The sequence below is a fragment of the Protopterus annectens genome, chromosome 4.part1, assembly GCF_019279795.1.
Source record: "Protopterus annectens isolate FY-2018-M chromosome 4.part1, PAN1.0, whole genome shotgun sequence".
NCBI lineage: Eukaryota > Metazoa > Chordata > Ceratodontiformes > Protopteridae > Protopterus > Protopterus annectens.
In genome coordinates, this window is record NC_056734.1 from 924450121 (window position 1) to 924471998 (window position 21878).

General features: G+C 38.5%; 1 long non-coding RNA gene across 2 annotated transcripts in view; it reads right to left on the minus strand.

The window, feature by feature from the left end:
- LOC122801121 overlaps positions 1 to 21878 on the minus strand; it is a 375071-nt gene that overhangs the window by 285265 nt on the left and 67928 nt on the right. For both annotated transcript variants that reach the window (XR_006364669.1, XR_006364670.1), the window contains one exon: positions 4587 to 4664. This is a non-coding gene — a long non-coding RNA (uncharacterized LOC122801121). The remainder of the gene's footprint in view (positions 1 to 4586; positions 4665 to 21878) is intronic.

The following is a 21878-nucleotide window of genomic DNA, read 5'->3' on the forward strand; positions in this document are numbered from 1 at the left end:
AGGTAATATCAGCTGGAAGAGAGTTCCAGGATCTACTTACAGAGTTTGCAAAGAGAGAATCACCGGCTGTGTTATTAATTTTGCTAGTCTGAATTAGTAGTTTGTTAGAGGATCGAAGCGGTCTAGGATTGTTATAGGGGGGTGATAATATTTTTAAGTGCAGGAGTATTGTCCGGATTATAGAGGATTTTATAGGCCATAATCAGTTGGTTATACTGGATTAGGCTGGGTAGTTCAAGCCAACCAAGCTGATTTAGATTGATGCAATGATGTGTCCTAAAAGGCAGCCCAGTGGCAAACCTGGCAATGTGGTTGTAGCAAATTGAGAGTTTGTTAAGGACAGTCTTGTTCAAATTTGAGAGTAGAGGGGATGCATACAGAAGGGTTGAAAGAAGGTGAGAGTGAGCTATGGCAATTTTAACTGGAGGGGTTAGGAAGGCTTTTATTCTGTAAAGTGACCCTAGTTTTTTATTGATGGTTTTGATAGTTTGGTTAACATGTAGGTCAAATTTGAGATTATTGTCTATGATGACACCTAATAGTTTTGTAGATGGGTCAGGGGAGATTATTGTGCCATCATTTGATTTTATGGTAAAGGTGAAAGCGTAGACCTACGTGTTGGTGAAAATAACAGCATTTTAGTTTTTTTGGGATTTAGGATCAGACGATGTTCAGAAAGCCAGTTTTCTACTGTATTAAAGGTGGTCTGGGTAGCTGACTATAACTCTACTGGAGATGTGGCTGAGCATATCAGAGTAGAGTCATCAGCATATTGGATACAGCTGACTTTTGGGATGACAGTATAAAGGTCGTTAATTAAAATAGAGAACAGCAAGGGCCCTAGTATAGAGCCTTGTGGTACTCAGAGGGTGTTAGGTAGAAGGTTAGAGAGTTTGTTCTGCCAGATGACAGCCTGCTGTCGACCATTCAGGTAGGATTGAAACCATTGGAGGGCTCCAGTATCTAGACAGAATGCTTGCAGGGTGTGGATTAAAAGTTGGTGATCAGCCATATCGAATGCCTTGGAAAGATCCAGAAAGAGGGCTGAGGATATATAATTATTGTTGTGATTATGGTTTATGGTGTTAGTAAAGGCTAGGAGGGCTGAAATAGTGCTGTGATGAGGACGGAAGCCATGCTGAGTGTCTGCCATAAGGAGATTTTGGATTAGGTGGTGCATGAGTTGTCTATGAATACATTTTTTCCATAATCTTTGCAAGTGGAGAGAGTATAGCTATCGGCCTATAATTGGAGAATTCAGTAGAGCTGCCTCCTTTGTGAAGTGGGATTACATAGGATATTTTCCAGATGGTGGGAATTTTAGCTTCTACTATGGTTCGATTGATTAGTATTGAGACGGGGTAAGCAATAGCATCAGCTGATTTTTGTAGGTACTCGGCAGGGAGTTGATCAGCAGAAAGTGTAGTGGGTTTTAATTTTTGATCAAGGTACGGATAAGTGAAGTGGTGACTGGTTGGAAGCTGAACGCAAGTAGGTTTCTAGGGGTGCTACTTTCAGGACCAGGGAGCTAGGAGGTAGTTGGCTAGCTAGGGCTTGAATTGTCTCAGTAAAGAATTGGTTAAAACTATCAGAAACATCTTCGGGGGTTTTATCAATAGTAGTAGCAGGGATTGGGGTTGAAGTTTGTCCAGGATGTAGTAGATTATTTAAACCTGCCCAAAACTTCTGAGGGTTATTTTGATTTACTGTCTGTAAATTACAGTAGTATTGTTTTTTTGTCTTGTAAAATTGATTTTTTGGTTTCGTTCCTGGATTGCCTGTATTTAATGTGATCTTGAAGGTGTTTAGAAGAATGCCATAAAGCCCATGCTTTGTTTCTAAGGGTAATTTTGAGTTTAGACTCTATAGAAAGCCATGGTGCAGCTTTTGCCTTGGTTCTCTTTGAACGAACAGGTGCATGCAAATCAAGGATCTCAAGAAATTTGTTGTTAAAGTATGCTACTGCTTCCTCTAAGGGGAGGTGTTTTAGAATAGACCAGTTACATGAGTTTAGTTCTTGTTGGAATTTGGCAGGGTCAAATTTTTTATTGTTTCTAACCTTTCTGAGTAAGGGTTGTTGGGAATTAATGGTTTTGTGCTTAATTACATATGTGAGAAGGTGATCGCTTAGGCCATTAAGGAGGGTACCAGAGGTGAACAGTTGGGGGTGACTGTTTATGAGAACTCAGTCAAGTATACTTTCTTTTTGGTTGGGTTTACCTATCCTGGTAGGGGTGGATATGATTTGTGTAAATGCATGCAGGTTAATATGGGTGGTTGGGGATTCTAAGGAACAGGTGCCCCAGTCTATGTTAAAGTCTCCAAGTAGTAGGGTTTCTTGGGGGTAGTGACATGATAGCCAGTGCAGGATATCTTCAAATGTAGATATATTGTTACCTGGGGGAATGTACATACAGATGATATTAATGCATTTATTTTTATTAAGTTGCAATTTGGTGGCAAGAATCTCAGAGTTATTAATCTGAGGAGGTTGTATTACATGTATGGTGACATTCAACTCAGATTTATAGAGTACAGCTACCCCACCCCCTTCCTCGAAGCACGATCCAGCCTGTGTATGTTACCCAGGTGGTAACACTTCATTGTCTTTAGTGTTAGGTTTTAACCAGGTTTCAGATAAACAGAGAATCTCAGGGGAGTGGACATCCAGAAGTGCATGCAATTCATGTACCTTGTTATTAATGCTTCTAATATTGAGATGACAGACTAAGAGAGAGTTAGTTGGCCTATTAATTGTAGGTTTGTAGTTCAGATTACAAGTAGAGGGGGTATGTGTATCTGAAGTGAGTGGACCAGGGTTGGGGTGAATATCACCACCAAGTATTAGGTTGAGTCTATACTTGGTGAGGAACTTCAGGAATTTGTTTATTAGTTTGTGGTAGTGTTTGGATCTAGAGCTAACGTGCCTGGGGTTGAGATGTTGATAAAATGAACAAGATGTTGGATAGGATCTGGTACTTTAAGTACGGTTGAAGGTGGAAGGATTTACAGCTGGGGTGATAGTATGGCCTTTTCGGACCTGAAATCCCGTAAGAAACTGGTTTTCATACAAGGTAAGGAGGTATGGTGTGAACAAGAGGGTTAGTAAAGAGGAGTATATCATTATATGTGATTCAGCTAGTGAGTGAAGGAACTGTTTTACCTGGTGATGCAACACCAGAAGATAGAGTGGTGAGGTAAAGGTACTGGAAGGGGGATGGGGAATGTCAGATGAAAGCTAATAGGTGCTATTAAATGTAAGTAGTAGAATAGGGTGGAATTATCCCAGATGAAAGCAGATAGGATGTAGAAAGTGGGAGAGTGGCTATAGTACTATAAATTTAGAGGTACTGGGGGCAGGAGGGAATTGGGGGCAGGGAGGGGAGCAAAGAGAGCTCGGGCGTAGCGAGGGCGAACGTAGCGGGGCTATTGCAGTTTACAAGGTTTCCTAAGTTGTCCTAACGCTGTAAGGTAAGTATTACAGCTCTAATTTAAGAGTCAATTTACTTCAGTTACAGGGGAAGGAGGCAACCACTCAAGTAGAAACAAAGAGCCCTATGGCTGATCAATATGGTGACCTGCTTAATTACAAAGCACTGTAAGTGAAAGCTTAACAAATGCGTTTTGTGTGTAAATGTTAAGAGAAACTGATTGCAGTCCTGTAGACACCGTTTTGTAGGGAACTGTAGAGTTCAATCTGTTTAAATGTTGAGAGAAACTGATTGCAGTCCTGTAGACATCGTTTTGTAGGGAACTGTAGAGTTCAATCTGTTTAAATGTTGAGAGAAACTGATTGCAGTCCTGTAGACACCATTTTGTAGGGAACTGTAGAGTTCAATCTGTTTAAATGTTGAGAGAAACTGATTGAAGTCCTGTAGACACCGTTTTGTAGGGAACTGTAGAGTTCAAACTAAGTCACACCAGGTCAGCCAAGGGGGGAAGAGAATGCAATGCATCTCTGTCAAAAACAGCATGTGATGGCCATCTGACCAATGTGAAAGCCAAATGTTGTGCCATTAACATGATAAAAAAGATGACACTGTAACTGTAGCATGTTTGCTGAAGGTATATCGCAATACAATGCAGGTGTCATTTAAACATATTTATTGGATAATATGCCCCATAAGGTGTCTTTATACTTTGAATATTTTAAATAACTGGGGCTAGCAGGTGTACAGTCAGGATCATGCAATATTCCCACTGTTCAGTTATCGATATATATTGATGATATTGATATAAGGCCATGTTTGGGGAACTATGGCCATCAGAGAGTGTCGTTACTTTACACTAATGTATTACATGTCATGCAATACACACTTTTTTCCTGAGAAAATGCTATTAGTTGCTCAAGTATGAAACTCCATCATTTCCTCAAACATACCATGCTTATAACTCAAATGTGAAATTTTTCATTACATCTATAATGTTATTCACAAGAAATTGATGGCTATTGCAGTTACCTTGCAGATGCATTATGGGTAGCCTTGCATTAATATTGGTATGCATAATTCTACAAGAAAAATTGGCTTTTTAGCAATGTTATGATTGCTTCTGGGGAAATGAATGTTGACAGTTAGAACACATACCTTTCTCCCTCTGCTGCTCCTCCAGCCTGTGCATCCACTGAATGCACAGGGCTCATTTCCTGGCTCTGTCCTCATTACCTACAAAGAGGAAAAAAATAAGTATTACTGGCATGGAAGGATTCTGTCAGTCAAACAGATATTGTTCACTATGTAAAAATTAATAGCAAAGCTGTCCTATAGCCTTGACATGACATACAAATTCACATTTTGCACCTAGAATTAGTGCTGTGACGCTGTCATTGCTTCACTTATGAAGAGTAACATATACAAACCAGGGGAACAGAGATCTGAACCACCATCTCTTATCTAAATTATTTCTGGAAACCCTAACACCAACTTACCTGTCTAGCTAATCCATGTTGGCTGTGATTGTATGGATTTACATACGTTAAATAACTGAACTGTATGATTAAAAAACATGGACTTTTGGTCATAAATATCATGACTGGTAAAGTAAAAAGTGAAATTTAAACATGGACAGTGCATTTGAAATGCAACAACATGCAATCCTGACCTCATGTTAGCACACTGGTTGCAGCACTATCAAAATGCTGTAACAATGCAGAATTCAGAGTCTCGGGCATTGCAACTGAACCTGTGTATGCACTTAACAGACATATGTAGAAAGAAAGACATGTTCATTACTGTTGGAACATATATCGCCATTCCATTTAGTTAGAAGGGGAGTCAATGTTAAACTATAATTGATTATATTGTGTCATTAAACATGTACAGTTAAAATATATATGTATTGGCAATGAGATATTCATACAACCATAGTGACAGAGCAAGGATGTTTCCAGAATCTTTGAAGAAAATATAGATCTTCACAGACACCCAAGAAGTAAGTTCTACATGTATGAATTCACCTCCTTCGTACCCGATATTTAAAAAAGCTATACTGCATAACTGAATAAGCAAGTATCTACAACGTCTGGTCTTAATTATTCATTACTGAAATGTCCAAATAACATCAATAATTCAAAGCCACATTTACCCTGGGGCATTTATATTGGACTATTGCTTAATGGGTTAAGCTCAGAGACAGAAAAATTACTCACATCATACAAAATTACTAAGGAATTTTTCTAGAATCTTGTGGATAACAAAGTAATGCATAGTTATCTGTGACCTAAGCGCTATAATAATTAATGTACCACATAAGTATTAGATTTGTAAAAAGCTATACTGTATAACTGGGTAAGCAGTTACCTCATCTTGCTGCTCTTAAATACTAAACATGTAAATGTCAAAATAAAAGCCAAGTATTCCACACTAGGATTTGAACCCAGATGTATGCATTAGACATTCAAATTGGCTAGAGTTTAACAGGTTGATTTAACAGACTACACAATACTTTCTCCCACATAACATTATTTATATGGCATAACAATGGAATCTGTCATATAACAGTACATGTGTCAGTGCTTAACTGTTTTATAATGTAGATACTAATAATGCAAGTCTGTTTTACTTAGCACTCACTCATGCAAATGTGTACTGTGTGATGCTTGTCTAACCAAAATGGGTAATGGAGAAAAGCATAGTCATCTGAAGTCTATGAGCTATAGGCATCAGTGAAACACATCCATTCCACATATTTAAAAAAAAGCTGTGTTGTATAGTTGCCAAAAAAGATAAGGCTTACATTGCTTATGTTAACATTATCTACATAATTTATTTATTTATTTATTTATTTTATTTTACATTTGTTAACCGGGAGAGTCCGACTGGATACATGTCCATTTTCAGCGGAAGCCCGGGGAGAAAAGCTCCAGGTACATAACAGACATATGAACATTGTTAATGCAAAAAAGGAAGATAGTTGAGTTCTAAATACAATATAAAGATACATTACATCTTGGGAAAAAAATAACAGCATAAGTATCAATGGGCTCTGAATCCAGACATAGTTTGTGTCAATTGTATCTTGTGTGTGTTATACCTTTGTTGGAATATGACATGATGGCTGTCATTTGCTTAACGATAATGTATTGGTTTATATGTTGCCCCGTGACAGTTTTGGTTAAAACCTCACCTCCAGCAGTGGAGTCCCAGAAGGACATATCAGGTATGTTTCACTTATTTTTTTGTTCCCATTTGTTAGATGTGTGCAGTATGTAGTATACGTAAAATCTCTGTGTTATATAGGATCCATTAACTTTGCACAGGCATGATGCTTTGGTAAGTCCATATCCCCATTAACATTGTAGTTGGCCATATGTCATTACAAAGCTGCATTTTGTGTTTGTGCATGTATGTAACCTGGGTTATCTGTCTCTTTTCTTAGTCTGTTCACTGTCTGCATCCTCCAGTAGCTTGTCTAATGAACATGAGTTGGATGTGATGTGCCTCACTGTGATAGCACAGCCAATAGCACATAGGCCAAAGATTTGTGTTTATAATCTGGCCCAGAAGGAGACAGCCATGTGGATTATGCCATAGACTCAAATATTGAGGAACATATGAGCAAACATTCTGATGATATGGTGACAGCAGCTGCCAGACATGATGATGTCCATGGCCCAGGATCTCATGCAGAGTCAGGTAATGAGGGTGACTTTTCCCCACAAATGAGACATACTGCCCATTTCAGGACACATGGAAGTGTTGCTGCAGTAGATGGACATCTGTCAGAGGGTGTCTGCCTATTATTACAGGTGAATGAATGTTCCCAGTGATATCATAGAGCTGACCTTTGTACATTTACCTGTGTAACTGATCATGTAGCACACAAGTTGTGCATGTTATATGAAGTTCAGGAGCACATACATGGTGAGATCATGGCTGCATTGGCTGCGCAGCATGACAGTGTATTACCTATTGCATACTCCATTGAAAGTCTTGTCATGGCAGTGTTAGAGCAGTGTCATAGTAATAACTGGGAGTTATGTACCCTAACTAAACTAAGCAGAGTATCTCCAGTGGGATCATAGTGTTACTTTAACAGTGACAGTCATCTAGAAGAAATGTCAATTAAAGTGAGGGAAATCAAGAAAACTATTTACAATAAAAACATGTTAGAGCTATAATGATGCAAGCAATTTTCTGAGGACTAGTGCCATTGTTCTTGTAAATTTAGTGATTTAGTCCATGTGTTATGATATGGGCTAGTGCCAGCATGGCCAGCTGGAGTTCTGTAAAAAATGGTGTGTAAAACTGATTTGCCCAAATGCTTATGTTACAAATGTATTAGAACTGTATGGTATTGAATATCAAATTGATTTTTACAGATGCTTATTTTACAAATATGTTAGAACTGTATGGCATTTGAAAATCAAAATGTGTTTGTAAAGTTTCTAGTGTTAAACAAACTGTATCAACAGTGGGTCCTGTTAGACAGAGAAGGAATATACATGTGAGACTGTATGTATATATCTTAGCAAAGGACACTGAAAAAGAAGGGGTTAAACAGCTAGCTAACTTCTTACATTAAGAAAAATATTGTTAACTGGACCACCTGATGGGCCATGGAAGTGCTTATCTCACAGCTCTGAAAAGGACCGGAGAAGGCATGTCTGGAAGAAGCCTTTGTTCATTACCTCAGTAAAAAGTGGGGAAGCCCCAGGCATGCCATAAACATTAGCAAAACTTTAGATCTGCACTAGCATCCTGTCTCAAGCTTCAAAGGGGAATAGTTTGCAAACCTAGAGTCAGGTGACCAGATGAGGTCATTCTGCCAGCCATCTTGGAAAATGTAGATATTACAAAGAGAAATCTCTCAGTATTGAGTATTCTGTCTTGGGCCTGACAACAAGAAGGACCATTCACCACGTCATCTGCCTTGCTCTATTAAGTAAGTAGGGAATAGCAATTCTACTAGATTCATTCAGGAAAATATAGTGAAGCTTAATTTAGATATTGTTTTTCTTTATTTGTCTGAGTCTGTCCATCAATGTTAGTTTCAACATTTCCTGTGAATTGAACTTTGTGGTTTACTGACATATATACAGTATTTTCATATTCTTTTGCTATTTGTTATTAAACATATTTAAAATGTTTATTGTGGCTGGTCCTTATAGAAAGTATTTAACCTTTGAGAGTGCTTATATTTATTTAGTGACACTGTGTGGGTCACTCCAAAAGGCGTAACTGCCTTGGTCAACTATTACCATTTATATTAGTATTAATATTACACAGTATAATTAGACACCCTTTGTTAAAGGTCTTAGAGTAGCTAATTGTGGAGTGGCTGGTGGCAGTAATAACTACCTTATACTCTGGGCAAAAGGGGGCACAGAAGATATTTTTGACAGCCTTTTCCAGGTGTTTGGGTGTGTGTATGTGTGTGTGTATGTGTGTGTGTGTGTGTGTGTGTGTGTATGTGTGTGTGTGTGTGTGTGTGTGTGTGTGTGTGTGTGTGTGTGTGTGTGTGTGTGTGGGTGTCTGTCAGATACTTGGAGAAGGGACATGAAGCATTGGTTTCATGGAGAGGGTGATGGAGGACGTGGCCTGGACACTCAGCTGAGGACATAACCCTGTAGCTGTGCTAGTGGGGACCCTTATTGGGACCCTGGAGGGAGACAGATGTAAAGCAATCTAGACCCTGGGCTGACTGTATTCCCTGTGTGCTCCTAAGGGAAATTGTACCTGGTGCAGAGAGCTGCATCTGGAAATACTGAGTATATTCATTTGTATTCCAAGTGAACGTCCCTTTTTAGTGTCAGTGATGAGGATTCAGGCTCATTGATTACTGGCCCAGAGAGGGGTTATCACACCATGGATTAACAAATGTAGATTTTGAGTATAATCTCATTCTTTTGATAACTTCCTAATTGATGATATCACACAGAAGAGAAATTAATTCTTTGAAGTGTGGAACTCTATTCTTCAGCAAGTTTTTATGATTTTCATTCAACTCCTTAGATGGTCCAAATTAAATAATAATCTTTCTTTAGAATAAAACTTTCAATAAAGTTTTTTAATACCACAGATTTATTCAAAGTTCATCTTTAATAAAATAGTTAATTTTCTCAATATTCTTTTAACTGTGTGCAATCAAAGATAATGTGTTGCTAATTATGTATATAATCCTGATTGCATTTCCAGTATTTAGTAATAGCTTTCTTGTTTATTTTTGCAAACCTATCATGGGTGTAAAAAGCTTTATGTAAACATTTCCAAGGAAAGATGCACCAATATTGAACTGAAGACATACCTTCAATGGATTGCAAGGTAAGGAACTGATTACTTTCTGTAGCATTATTATTGTATTCTAGTAAGGTAAAGTTCCAGAACTAATTGCTTAAAAAGTTTTAAAGTTTATTGACATTGTGTATAAGTCTGAGATGATTGTAGAAGGACTATGGTTTTTATAAATTATTGCAAAAAGGTTTTCAATTAATTTGGGGATATTAGAAACTTGACAAAGTACTGCATCATAAAAAATTCCTAGGCATGGTTCCTAATAGCTTATATCAGTAACCTATCAACTGACTCAAAGGCTAAAATCTGAAATTACTTCTTTTGCATATTTAGTGAATTATTGTTGAAAGAGTTAAACCAACCAGAATTTTTTTCTCTTTCCAGTGGAGAATGTTTGAGGTATAGGCTCTTTCTAACAAATATTTAGAAGAGAAAAAGGAGTTAGTAGAGTAAACCAATGTTTAAATTGATTTTACCAAAAATAGTAAGTTTAAAATTATTTAGAATTAAATTTTAATGTATTTAGAATGTGTTGGTTAGATATATTGTATTAAAAACAATTAGAAAGGATTAACCATAAATGATTATTTGTAAGATCATGATATATACTAGAAATCTTCAATCTTTTTATAACTAAAAAGTTGCATATTCATCCTTTTCCAATTTGTTGAGTGATTTATTTATATCAACTACATTACTGTCTTGCTTAGAGCAGCCTTAACACAGGTTTCTAAATTTGTTAATTTTACTCCACCCTTTTTACAAGATCTAATATGATGAGAATAAGCAATTCTATGTTTCTTAGGATACCACAGAATTTTCAGTTGTAATTTGTTAAATAGTTTATAATGAGATTAATCTCAGAGAAGGGATGTTGCTTACATAATGCATAACCGCCATTTTTATTTGGTGTGTCTGCAATAGAAATAGTAAATTATTCCAAGATTCCAACAATTTAAAGATAACATCTAGTGTCATTTAATAATTTACATTTATTTGTCTCAACACATGTTTTTGGCTAGAAATACTGAGGTATGAAAGCTCCTCTGTTTCTTGAACACAGATAAGGTCATAAATCATAGATGAACTTGATTGTTTATTTAGAAGAAGAAGATTTGATTTCTGATTATTAAAGGATAAATATGAAATTGTTCCAAATGTTTATAAGCTGATTGAGACTTCTATTTTCAAAGTCAATGATGAGTGGTAGTACAGAAATGTGAAATATAAAGTGAGAAAGACTAGTAAACAATAACCATTTTCTTTTTTTTTTCTTCTCAAAAACCATTTTTAGTTTTTCATTATAAACATACACAAATGTACATATAACAAATACAATAAAACAATAACAAAACTATTTACAATATTTACATTCATCCATGATAAAAAATCATTTCATCCATGAGAAGTTATCAGTACTTGTTCAAAAGGTTTTCCAATTTTTGCCATGCTATTTTTTATGAGTAATGTTATGAGTTCTATAACAAATGGTTTGCAGTTCTTTTTTACAAACAACTTTTGCTAAATTGTTACCATCTTTAAACATCAAATCTTGTTTACTTTTCCAGTTTAAAGTAATAACTTTTCTGGCAATTGCAAGAATTGACTAGAGTAACTGAACCTGAGATTTAGGTATTACATTAGGTTTATGAACAAGAACCATTTTCCAGATGATATATGTTTTTGTATCTGCATGCATGTGAGCTACAGAACAAGGGGCAGTTTTCAGATCCACTTTTTTGTATACAGTAATTCATCTGTCACTTTACTTATTCAGAATAATTACAAAATGCTTAAAGAAAGGGTGATATTGGGAGAAGCTATTCAGCACTGGCTTAATAGGGCTTCACTGACAGATATTACTAAAGTGATGTCTTTCTCCTACTCTCTATCTCTCACCAGATGAGCAAGTGAAATGTCTGGAGGTGTCCCAAATATATAAAGAAGTTCAGAAATAAAAAATCAAAATATGCATTTAAAAGGCCATAGTGACAGGTGATTGTGAAGAATTAATACTTCATATGGTAATCATACTTCCTGGATCATCCCAGTTCAACACAACTCAGACTTGAGAAAAATAAACTTAAGTGAAAAGAAACTTTGTTTGCATTGTACCCTGGTTGACTGTCTAATTCATATGTCCTTAAGGCTAGGCATAGGAAAAACATCAGATGCTGAAGTCTTCAGATAATCTTTACCAGTGTTTGCTCTCAGATGGGGTTGGGGCTGACTGATAAGCAACTAAATAGTTATATGAAGTAGGATGTAAGAGAAAATATTTAGATTAGATTGCTGTGACTAGACATTGTTAAACTAACACCTGTACTTTTACAAAGTATAGGGCTGTTAGACTGTTTAGTGCCTGAAACCAGATGCATGGTTTGGGAGAAGATAAACTGTAAAGGAAGTGAGTGGCCTTTAGCCTGGAGCTGTGCATCCTTTCATGTACATAGGAAGGATTACATTTGAAATAGAACCATAGCTAGGTCTTTTGGCACCTGGTGTACATCCCCAAGTGCAGAGGTGCAATGTTTGCAGCATGGAGAAGAAGGTAAAATGGCAGAAATGAAGTGATCATTGTCAGATATAAATATTTCAAATACTATGTAAAATGAGAATGCAGCAAGCATACTGCAGCAGAATTTAATCAAACTCATCTTTTTGACAAGAAGCAAGAGTTTCTTCTGAAACAAAAAAGGGCAGAGAGGTTTTGCAGTAGAAAAAAAAGAAGTAAATTCTAACAGTATGTCTAAGCCACAGGATTATTCAACTTCTGTTCTTCAGTAAAAAGCAAAATGTAGTCAAACCATATCAGGCTACCTGCATTCTTCTGCCTTAAAATTCCCTAAAACTTCACTTGAATTGAATAGCAATAAGGTTTCATTATCATCTTCCTTATTTTATGCCTTGTAGAGTTCTCAGGAGATTTCGGTAAGATGCTTGCTCCACCATTCCAGCCCATTTTACAGTGCACTTAGGAAATTTCTAGAATTATGTAGCAGTGCCCAGCTGACATGACTGCAGGGAAGTCTGACAGTAAAAAAGACAAGAATCCTAAAGCTGAGAAGAAAAACACTAAAAGCCTTCAATGCTTCCTTTAACGTTACAGTTATTAAGTTTGCTAACAAGAGAACGCATCACGGCATTGCTATAAATAAAAACAACTGGCTAATAGTGCTGCATTTCTCTTCTGCTTACACATTTATAAAATTCCCAAGGAATAGTACTGTCCTCCCTCCACAGTAAACTATTCATAAGAGAACACTTATTCCCTAAAGAACTCCAACTGCTTGCACTGCTAAGGTCATTTTTCATTCGGTCCTCTTGTGAATGCACATTCTATATGATTGCTCCAGCCAATATGAATAACATTCCTGGGACCATTAGAAATCCTGAAAACATCAAGACTTCAAGAAATCTGTCAAACAGCATTTTTCTGAAGAAAAAAAATATAACTGCTTTGGAGACACAGGCTGATTTCTGTCAAATGAATTACTTTCTACCCCTTGTGGTAAACTGTGTCTTATTTTTCCATTATTTGTTGTAGGATATATGGTGGGGACCTAATTTCATGTATTTTTATAAAGCCATTTATCGTTTTTTCTGCTGCACATCTCTACATATTAGTGTAAGAAGCTTAGCAATGCGTATACTAATATTCCTGCACCATACCTCCTTCCCTATACAGACTAGGTGCTGTGTTTAACAGTCATTAAATGCATATTATGCATTTTGTTGCCTCTGCAGCTGTTACCTTCCTTGTCTCCAGTTTTCATATAATGTTTGCCAACATTATTGTGTAACACTTAGAATGTCATGAACATACTCAAGTTCTGTTGTATTACTCTCTTATTTTCTGTTTGAATTTTGTATTATCGCTTTTATTTTCCTAAAATGTGGATTTTTTTTTTTAATTATGGTATGTCTATTGTTGTTTCCCATATGGCCTGGGTTGTGCCTGAAAAGGGTCATTGGACCAGTTTACTTACCCGATAAAGAAATATTAAATCCATAATTAAAATCCAAATAATTTTTTTTTTGAAGGCAGTAGCAGGTGTAAGATGGCAGCTTACTGCCTTAAATTCAGAAATCCTGATGGTGAAGAAGAGACTAGAAGAGGACAAAAACAGCCATTTCCTGATTTGAAGACATACATGGATTCAGCAGAGAAAAATATCAACAAGACTGAAGCCAAAGCTAAATGATTACAATAAGACATAAATTGGCTTTTCAGTAAAAAACTAGCTTTCTAATTTCTGAAAATTAGAAAGATTCTGCTGGCAAAACAATCTACAACTGTATAGTTTATGAGAAAGGAAGGTTAAGTTTCATATTTCACGGTGGCAGTAATGGTTATTTTGAATGTCTGTATGTTTATCTAATTCCAGAAGTGAGTATATTAGTGAGATGGCTTACTTGCTTTCACTGTTATAGAGCTGATGAGATAGGTAATAGTTTCTCAATATTTCTAAAATAACATGCAAAGCCACTGCATGTGAAAACATATGGAAACATCTGAGGACCAGAAAATGCTCATAAAATAACTAACATCAGTGGTACTGAATTTTATTATATGATTTTATTGTATACTATAAATGTCACCTAGAAAACATGAGGATTTGCTCAGTAAAATCCACACTATAAAAATTGGGGAAATTATGGTTAAATGAATAATTCCCAGAATTAAGTGATTATGCTAGGCAAAACAATTTGGAATTACAATATTTTAGCATACTGACAAACATAAGATCTTTCAACTACCCCCCTCCATACTTCTACTATTTACAAGTAACTCAGATATGATACCATTATCTTTATTTAAAGAGTAGAATTAAATTCTACCTTAAACAGATCATCCTGTTTAGAACATTCACATTACCATTGAAAGTCATGATGTAATAAAACTGCATATTTATGAAAATAGATCAGGATGCTATTCTCAATGAGTGGAATATGTCTGCTCAGTGTAATTAACATTCATGATATAGTATTACCATTTGCATTCATGAGCACCTGCCACCAAGACACAAATATATGGCTACATTTAAAAAAGCTTTGGTGGAAAGGCAAAATAAATAATATATACAGTAGAAAAACAGGTACTACTTAACTTTAAAGAATTCTCTAGTTTTAAATTAACCCTGGGACTCAATAAGCTAATTTCTCCATGCAGGAACAGTGTAGCCACTCCTGCATGGAATATGGCAGCCGAGCGATCCAGTAAACTATTGTTTTGATGTGCAAGAGCCTGCCTGCACTCTTCCTTCATGGACACTACTGCATAATGCTAATTACCTCATGTTATGATGAAAAACATGCAAATGAGGTGAATTACTAATTCAGCAAGAAGGCAGGCATCCATGCAAGAATAGTGTTAGTTGCAGAAATGTATTCAGCTACTAGCCGATTACATTTCTGCAAAAATGAAAACGGAGGCATGACAGCTCAATAAAAAGCATGTATTAGAATTTTTAGGCATGCCAATGGTCAAATATATGGCCACTGGCATGGAAAAGTGTTTCATTTTTCTAAAAATAAAAGTTATTTTTTCTAGTTGATCTTGGCTGTTTAAGCATAGGCAGAGGAGCGCAAATGGGATCATGCCAGAAAAAATGTGAAAACACAATTTTAATGGAAATCTGCAGTTTGGCATTATACTCTATGGCATGCAGAATCAAAACAATACCAGGGAACAGTGGTTGTTAAGGGGAAAGGCTCTGGGGTAGTGCAGTAACTTTGGACTAAGGCAGTGGGGTATGCAAATGAGGGGAAATTTACTGAATCACAAAAATCTTCTAAGTGCCAAACTGCACCTAACCATGTAGGTGCTGTAACACATTCATGTAAGTAGGAGGAGCAACAGACATGAAAAGGGTGTATGTCATGCATGGTGTTAGGACATTGGAGCCCTATGGCACCCAGATAAGCTTAGCTAAGCACAGCTACGCAAGGGGATGTGTCTGAGGTTGTATTGAATTATTCTATGAAATGAAGAGTGTGTTCACATCCAGGAAGGGACATTTCCTTGTGTTTACATTAGCTAAATGAGTATGCATGGCACACACCCAATCTAAAAAAAAAAAAAAAAAAAAAATACAGAAATAGCAGGACTGTTTAGATTTGGGCACTGGTTTAGCGAGGCGCACCTCGAGGCTTAAAAGGGATGGAAATGGGAAGGGTAAAAAAAGGAAAATAGCAGATTAAAAGGAATCAAGAACAAATTGCATAGCTAGAAGGTGGAATGCATCATAGTCGGCCAACCATGCAGGCAGCATCTGCAGCACAACAGCATAAACTATGCAAACACCTTACAGTCTGGTGTTTCCCACAAACTCTGCACCACTGGTGTGCACGAGGGGAAATTTAACTGGAAAAATGTTAGGGGCTGCCATTGTTTTGATCCATCAGTATGTGCTAGAGGCTGAGGGCAGAGAGGAGGATAATGCTGACAACTGCCACAGGCTGAGGAGAAGGAGAAGAGTGCACAGACCCAGGGTAACTTACAAGGGGCTACATGATCTGGAGATAGTAGAGCACTTCAGGGTGGACACAGACACACTTCAGCAAATCACCGAGCTGTGCTGGCCTTAACTCAGACATACAGCCAACAGAGGGAAACCCATCCCACTGGATACCAAGGTATGTGTAGCCTTAAGAATTCTAGCTACAGGTATTTTCTAAAGACCTACTGGAGACATCATGGGGGTCTCACAGGCATCTGCATCCAGGGTACTCTACCAGTTCCTGGATGTCATGCTACCACATGCCAGTGAACACATTTACTTCCCCAACACCCGTGAGGAGTGGACCAGCAATATGCGTCTCTTCCACCATGTAGCAGAATACCCAGAGGTACTGGGTGTCATAGACTGCACTCACATCCACATCAAAGCACCACCTGGTGAACAGGGTAGGGTCTACATAAACTGCAAGGGATTCTCCTCCATCAACTGCCAGGTTGTGTGCAATGCCCAAGGCATTATCATGAATGTGTGTGCTGGCATTTCTGGAAGCTATTACGACTCCCACATCTGGCATTCATCACAGCTGTACCAGGCATTTGCCAGTGGGGGCATCCCGTATGTCTATTTGGTGGGGGATACTAACTATGCACTTGAGCTGCGGATGATGACACCCATCAGAAATGCACACCCACCCACACAAGAACACCATAATGAGGCAGAAGCATAAAACAGGATCATTATAGAGCATGTGTTTGGGATGCTCAAGTCACAGTTCTGCTGCCTTGACATATCTGGTGGAGCCTTGCAGTACTCTCCAGCTACATGTTTATAGTATGTGCTATGCTACACAATATGATCCTGCAGAAATAGCTGCAGCAGGAACAGCATGGTGAATGGCCACACAGCCCACCACCATTGCCATGGTCCCCACAGGTGCAGAGGGACTCAGAGGAGGAGGAGGCCCCTGAGCCTGGTCCTGTAGGCAGATGGAGGCATGCCTGGTATGCTCAGGCCTTGGCAAAGAGGCAATGCACAGCACACACACTGACAATGTAGGGACCCCAGAGAAGGACATCTCTCTCTGACTTGCACACACAGGTAAAATGGATGACACACACACACATCAAATTAACTGTAACTTACCATGTATAGGCAGTGTACTGTGTGCATCCAACATAGGTAGCCCTCAAGCACTATCCTCACAACTGCTGTAGGCACAAGGAAAGTCAGACTTCTTAACAATAAATGAATGGATTAGCATGTTTTGCTATCATATCTATGGTAATGCTGCATGCATGCAAGGAAATTGGGTGGTCTACTGGGATAGCAGCACAGAACTGACAGCTATGTGGGACGCAAGGAAATGTTTGGCCAAATCTGGCCTCCACACACTATGCAGTAGTACCCAAGGTGGCAAATCTCACTGCAGTATATGTGTGGGGACAACTAACAGGGGGGGGGTCATAGGTCACAGGCATGGTGGTCAGTGTGGGGGTCCCGTGCCCACCCCTCATACCCACAAAGCAAGTCAGCTGTAGAAAACCAGACAGAAATGTCTGGTAAAGGCATACAAATGGTGGCAATGTTGAATTACCCCCCACTACAGACTCACACAGTGATAGCACAACAGGACTTGCAGTTGCAGTAAGACTATGAAGGGTAAGAAGTCTGAAACTCAAATGTATGCCATTACAATCTGACCTTGTCTCTTTACTGATATGCCTCTAGTCCCCAAGACAGGGCACAATAGTATGGCTAATGGAACCAAAATGTAAAGCAAATATCAGTACAGTCTGTGCAAATGTGTACAATTGAGTGGTGTACACCCCCCCATATACCCACGGAAATGCAGTAACATGTATGTTTGCAAGGAAATAGCAGCGTAGCACACATTGGCAGGGCTATACAAATACACATGAAAACATGTTGCCTATCCACAATATGCAGGCATCAATGAGCTATGTGTATGTGTGGTTAATACTGTCAGGATTGGGCCAGCATGTTCTTCTGGCAGATAACTTGTAGTGGCATAGGTACAGTGCTATCTTTGACAGAGCCATTTGCAGATAACTGCAGCACCAACTGTTATGCATGTCAGTGACACTCACTGCTGTGCCACTCACATACCTGGAAGGCACAGTGATATGTGGAATATACTACACATATAATGGATATCTTGAAGGATGTGTAGCTAAGGTGCTAAGGCTTTTGTGACTATAAGTGCATTTTGGTACTGTTGCCAGTGGTTATTCTCAATAATCCTTTTGTCTTATGTTTGCTTTTACATATAATGGACATGCTTGCACAGTAGAATGCACTCTGTACCACGACCCATAACTCCCAACCTCTGACAGCAAGATGTCTGGGCAAGGGCAGAAATATAAAAGTGGAACAAAGGCATAATGATAGGCATGTGTTGTAAATATCGCCCTTACATAATGAGAAAGTTGACAGAGTGAAGGGTTTGCAGGAGCGGGAATTGTCTGAAGGTTAAGTAGTTTGAAACTGTAATGTCTGTCATTATTTTATAATATCACTTTTCGATTATAGGTAACTAACTTGCCATAAAAAAAACAAGTTTATGGAGACAGGATGTAACCTTTAGCCAAACACCTGGACAACTGCCAAAAATGTACAGGTGAGAGGTATGGTCACACAAGGATATAACATCTCAGGTTAGAAAGATACCACACAACAGGTGATCCCCAGCCAGTATATCACCAGGTTGCTGGACTGTTCACACAATGCTTCATCACTTAACTGGCTGTAGCCACACCTCACAAATGGCCTTGTTGGGCAAGAATGTACATAGCTGCCCTCATAATATTGCTCTATGCATCATATAACTAGTATTCCTCTGGTAACACACTGTGATAATCCGAGGATGTCTGTCACTAGGTAATGACACAATACATTGCAGTGACAGACTACAGATATGTCAGAAAATGTCTGCTAAACAAACCCAGTACCCTGAGGAAAGTCCTGTATACTCCTGAGAGGTATGGCTGTAGCACACAAAACCCTGCACTGGAGTACAACTATCTCTAGAATGGAGTCCCACTCTAACTATAGAAGGTCACACTGGGCATGTTCCTACACGTAGAGAATCACAAGACATTTTGGAACCCACATTGGACTATATGACTGTATTATGTATACATGTCTGTGCGCACAGACAGCTATGTACACCTTAACTGTCTTCCCCCCACACACACACATCAGACAGGATTACCCTCAGCTAGCTGTAGGTGGCCCATATGTGATATAACTGCATCTGTTGCATGAGATACACACACACACACACACACACACACACATATATATATATATATATATATATATATATATATATATATATATATATATATATGAGCAACAGATAACATATGTCAAGTATACACACACATAAATGTGGGAAAGTGAGACAGACAGTAATAGAGAAAGAGACACAGGGGGACACAGACAAAGTGAGTCACAGACACGGATACCCTGAATGGCATGCAGTGATGTCCTGCTGTGGACATTGGCATACCAGTTGTAAACAGTTGCACGTGCCAACATAAAAGGTGAGCCCCATTGTGTAATAGTACTGAGGATGGGTTTATAATATCACATTGTGTGTGTGTGTGTGTGTGTGTGTGTGTGTGTGTGTGTGTGTGTGTGTGTGTGTGTGTGTGTGTGTGTGTGTGTGTGTGTGTCCATAGGACTAAGTATTTGGAGACTATACACACTCAGTACACTTCACATTACCCTACTTTACAAGATCTGCTGCTGTCATTCACCTTAGAAGTACCATTGGACACCTATCATCCCTATAAGCTCTGTAGATCATGTGATAATGGAGTAACACTATAGTACAAATAACTAGATTGGTAAGTGTTCTAATCATAATACTGGCTACTGTGTGTGTGTGTGTGTGTGTGTGTGTGTGTGTGTGTGTGTGTGTGTGTGTGTGTGTGTGTGTGTGTGTGTGTGTGTGTGTGTGTGAGGGAGTTTGTTTGTTTGTAGGTGAAACAGTTTTTGGCCATTCCCACCCACAATACTTCCCAGTGCCCCATTTTATCAGTCCTGCTGATGTCATTCCCCTTATCAGCACCTTTGGCCAGTTGTCAGCCCAACAGCCCAATAAGTTTCATAGCATGTGCAATATCTATATACCCCTATAGTACAAATTACTAGATATGCAGGGGTTCTACTCTCAGATCCAGCAAATGTGCCTGCGTGTAAGTGTGTATGTTTGTAAGAAGTATTTTGAAAGTCCCAGAGACTTCCAATACTCTGGAACAAACTACCTATCTATATCAAACAAAGCTCCTCATTAGCACTCTTCAAGAAAAATCTTGATGATTGAATGAGAGATAAGAAATTCACCCCAGGTATCACTTCTGTGGCTCTGCTCGACAGTGGCACAGGAAAATAATTTTCTTGGGTGGCAAAAGCCAGTGTACATTTTGGCTAGGCTTATATAGGCCCTAGGGCCAATAGCCTAGTACCTACCTATGAACCTATCAGTTTCCCACCCAGTGCCCCAATTTATCAGTCCTGCTGATGTCATTTCCCTTATCAGCACCTTTGGTCTGTCGCCAGCTCAGTAAGCTCCATAGTGCATGTGATAACTGTGTAACAGTATAGTACAAATCACTAGATTGCAGGGATTCTACTCTCAGGTCAGGCAAATGTGTGTGTGTGTGTGTGTGTGTGTGTGTGTGTGTGTGTGTGTGTGTGTGTGTGTGTGTGTGTGTGTGTGTGTGTGTGTGTGTGTGTACGTCTACCATTTTGAGTTGTGTATCGCCCTGGCCTGCTGATGTCATTCACCTTAGAAGTATCTTGGGAAAAGGTGAATTCATATAAGCTCCATGGTGCTTCTGGTAACTGCGTACCACTGCAATAGAAAAAAACTAGATAGGCAAGGGTTCTAATCTCAATACTGGCAACTGTTTGTGTGTATTTGTGTTGTGAATCATATCGTGTGTGGGTTATACCATTTTGATTTGTGTAGGGACCTGTACACTTCCCATCACTCTGTTTTACAAGGCCTGCTGATGTCATTCACTTTAGAAGTACCTTGGAACAAGATGAATTCATATAAGCTCTGTGGCACACCTTATAACTACATAACATTATAGCAAAAATAGCTAGATAAGTATGGATTTTAACCTCAATACTGCTAATTGTGTGTGTGTGTGTGTGTGTGTGTGTGTGTGTGTGTGTGTGTGTGTGTGTGTGTGTGTGTGTGTGTGTGTGTGTGTGTGTGTGTGTGTGTGTGTGTGTGTGTGTGTGTGTGTCTGTGCATGTTTGGGTTAAATATCATATTGTGTCTGGATTATACCATTTTGAGTTGTGTACCAGCCTGTACACTTCCCATTACCCTACTTTACTAGGCCTGCTGATGTTATTTACCTTAGAAGTACCTTGGAACAAGGTGAATTCATATAAGCTCTATGGCACATCTGATAACTGTGTAACACTATAGTAGAAATAATTAGATTCACAGGGGTTCCAATCTTAATATTGGCAGCTGTGTGTGTGTGTGTGTGTGTGTGTGTGTGTGTGTGTGTGTGTGTGTGTGTGTGTGTGTGTGTGTGTGCTGGGGTTGAGAATCATAGTGTGTGTGGATTATACCATTTTGAGTTCTGTACCACCCTGTAGACTTCCCATCACCCTACTTTATAAGGCCTGCTGT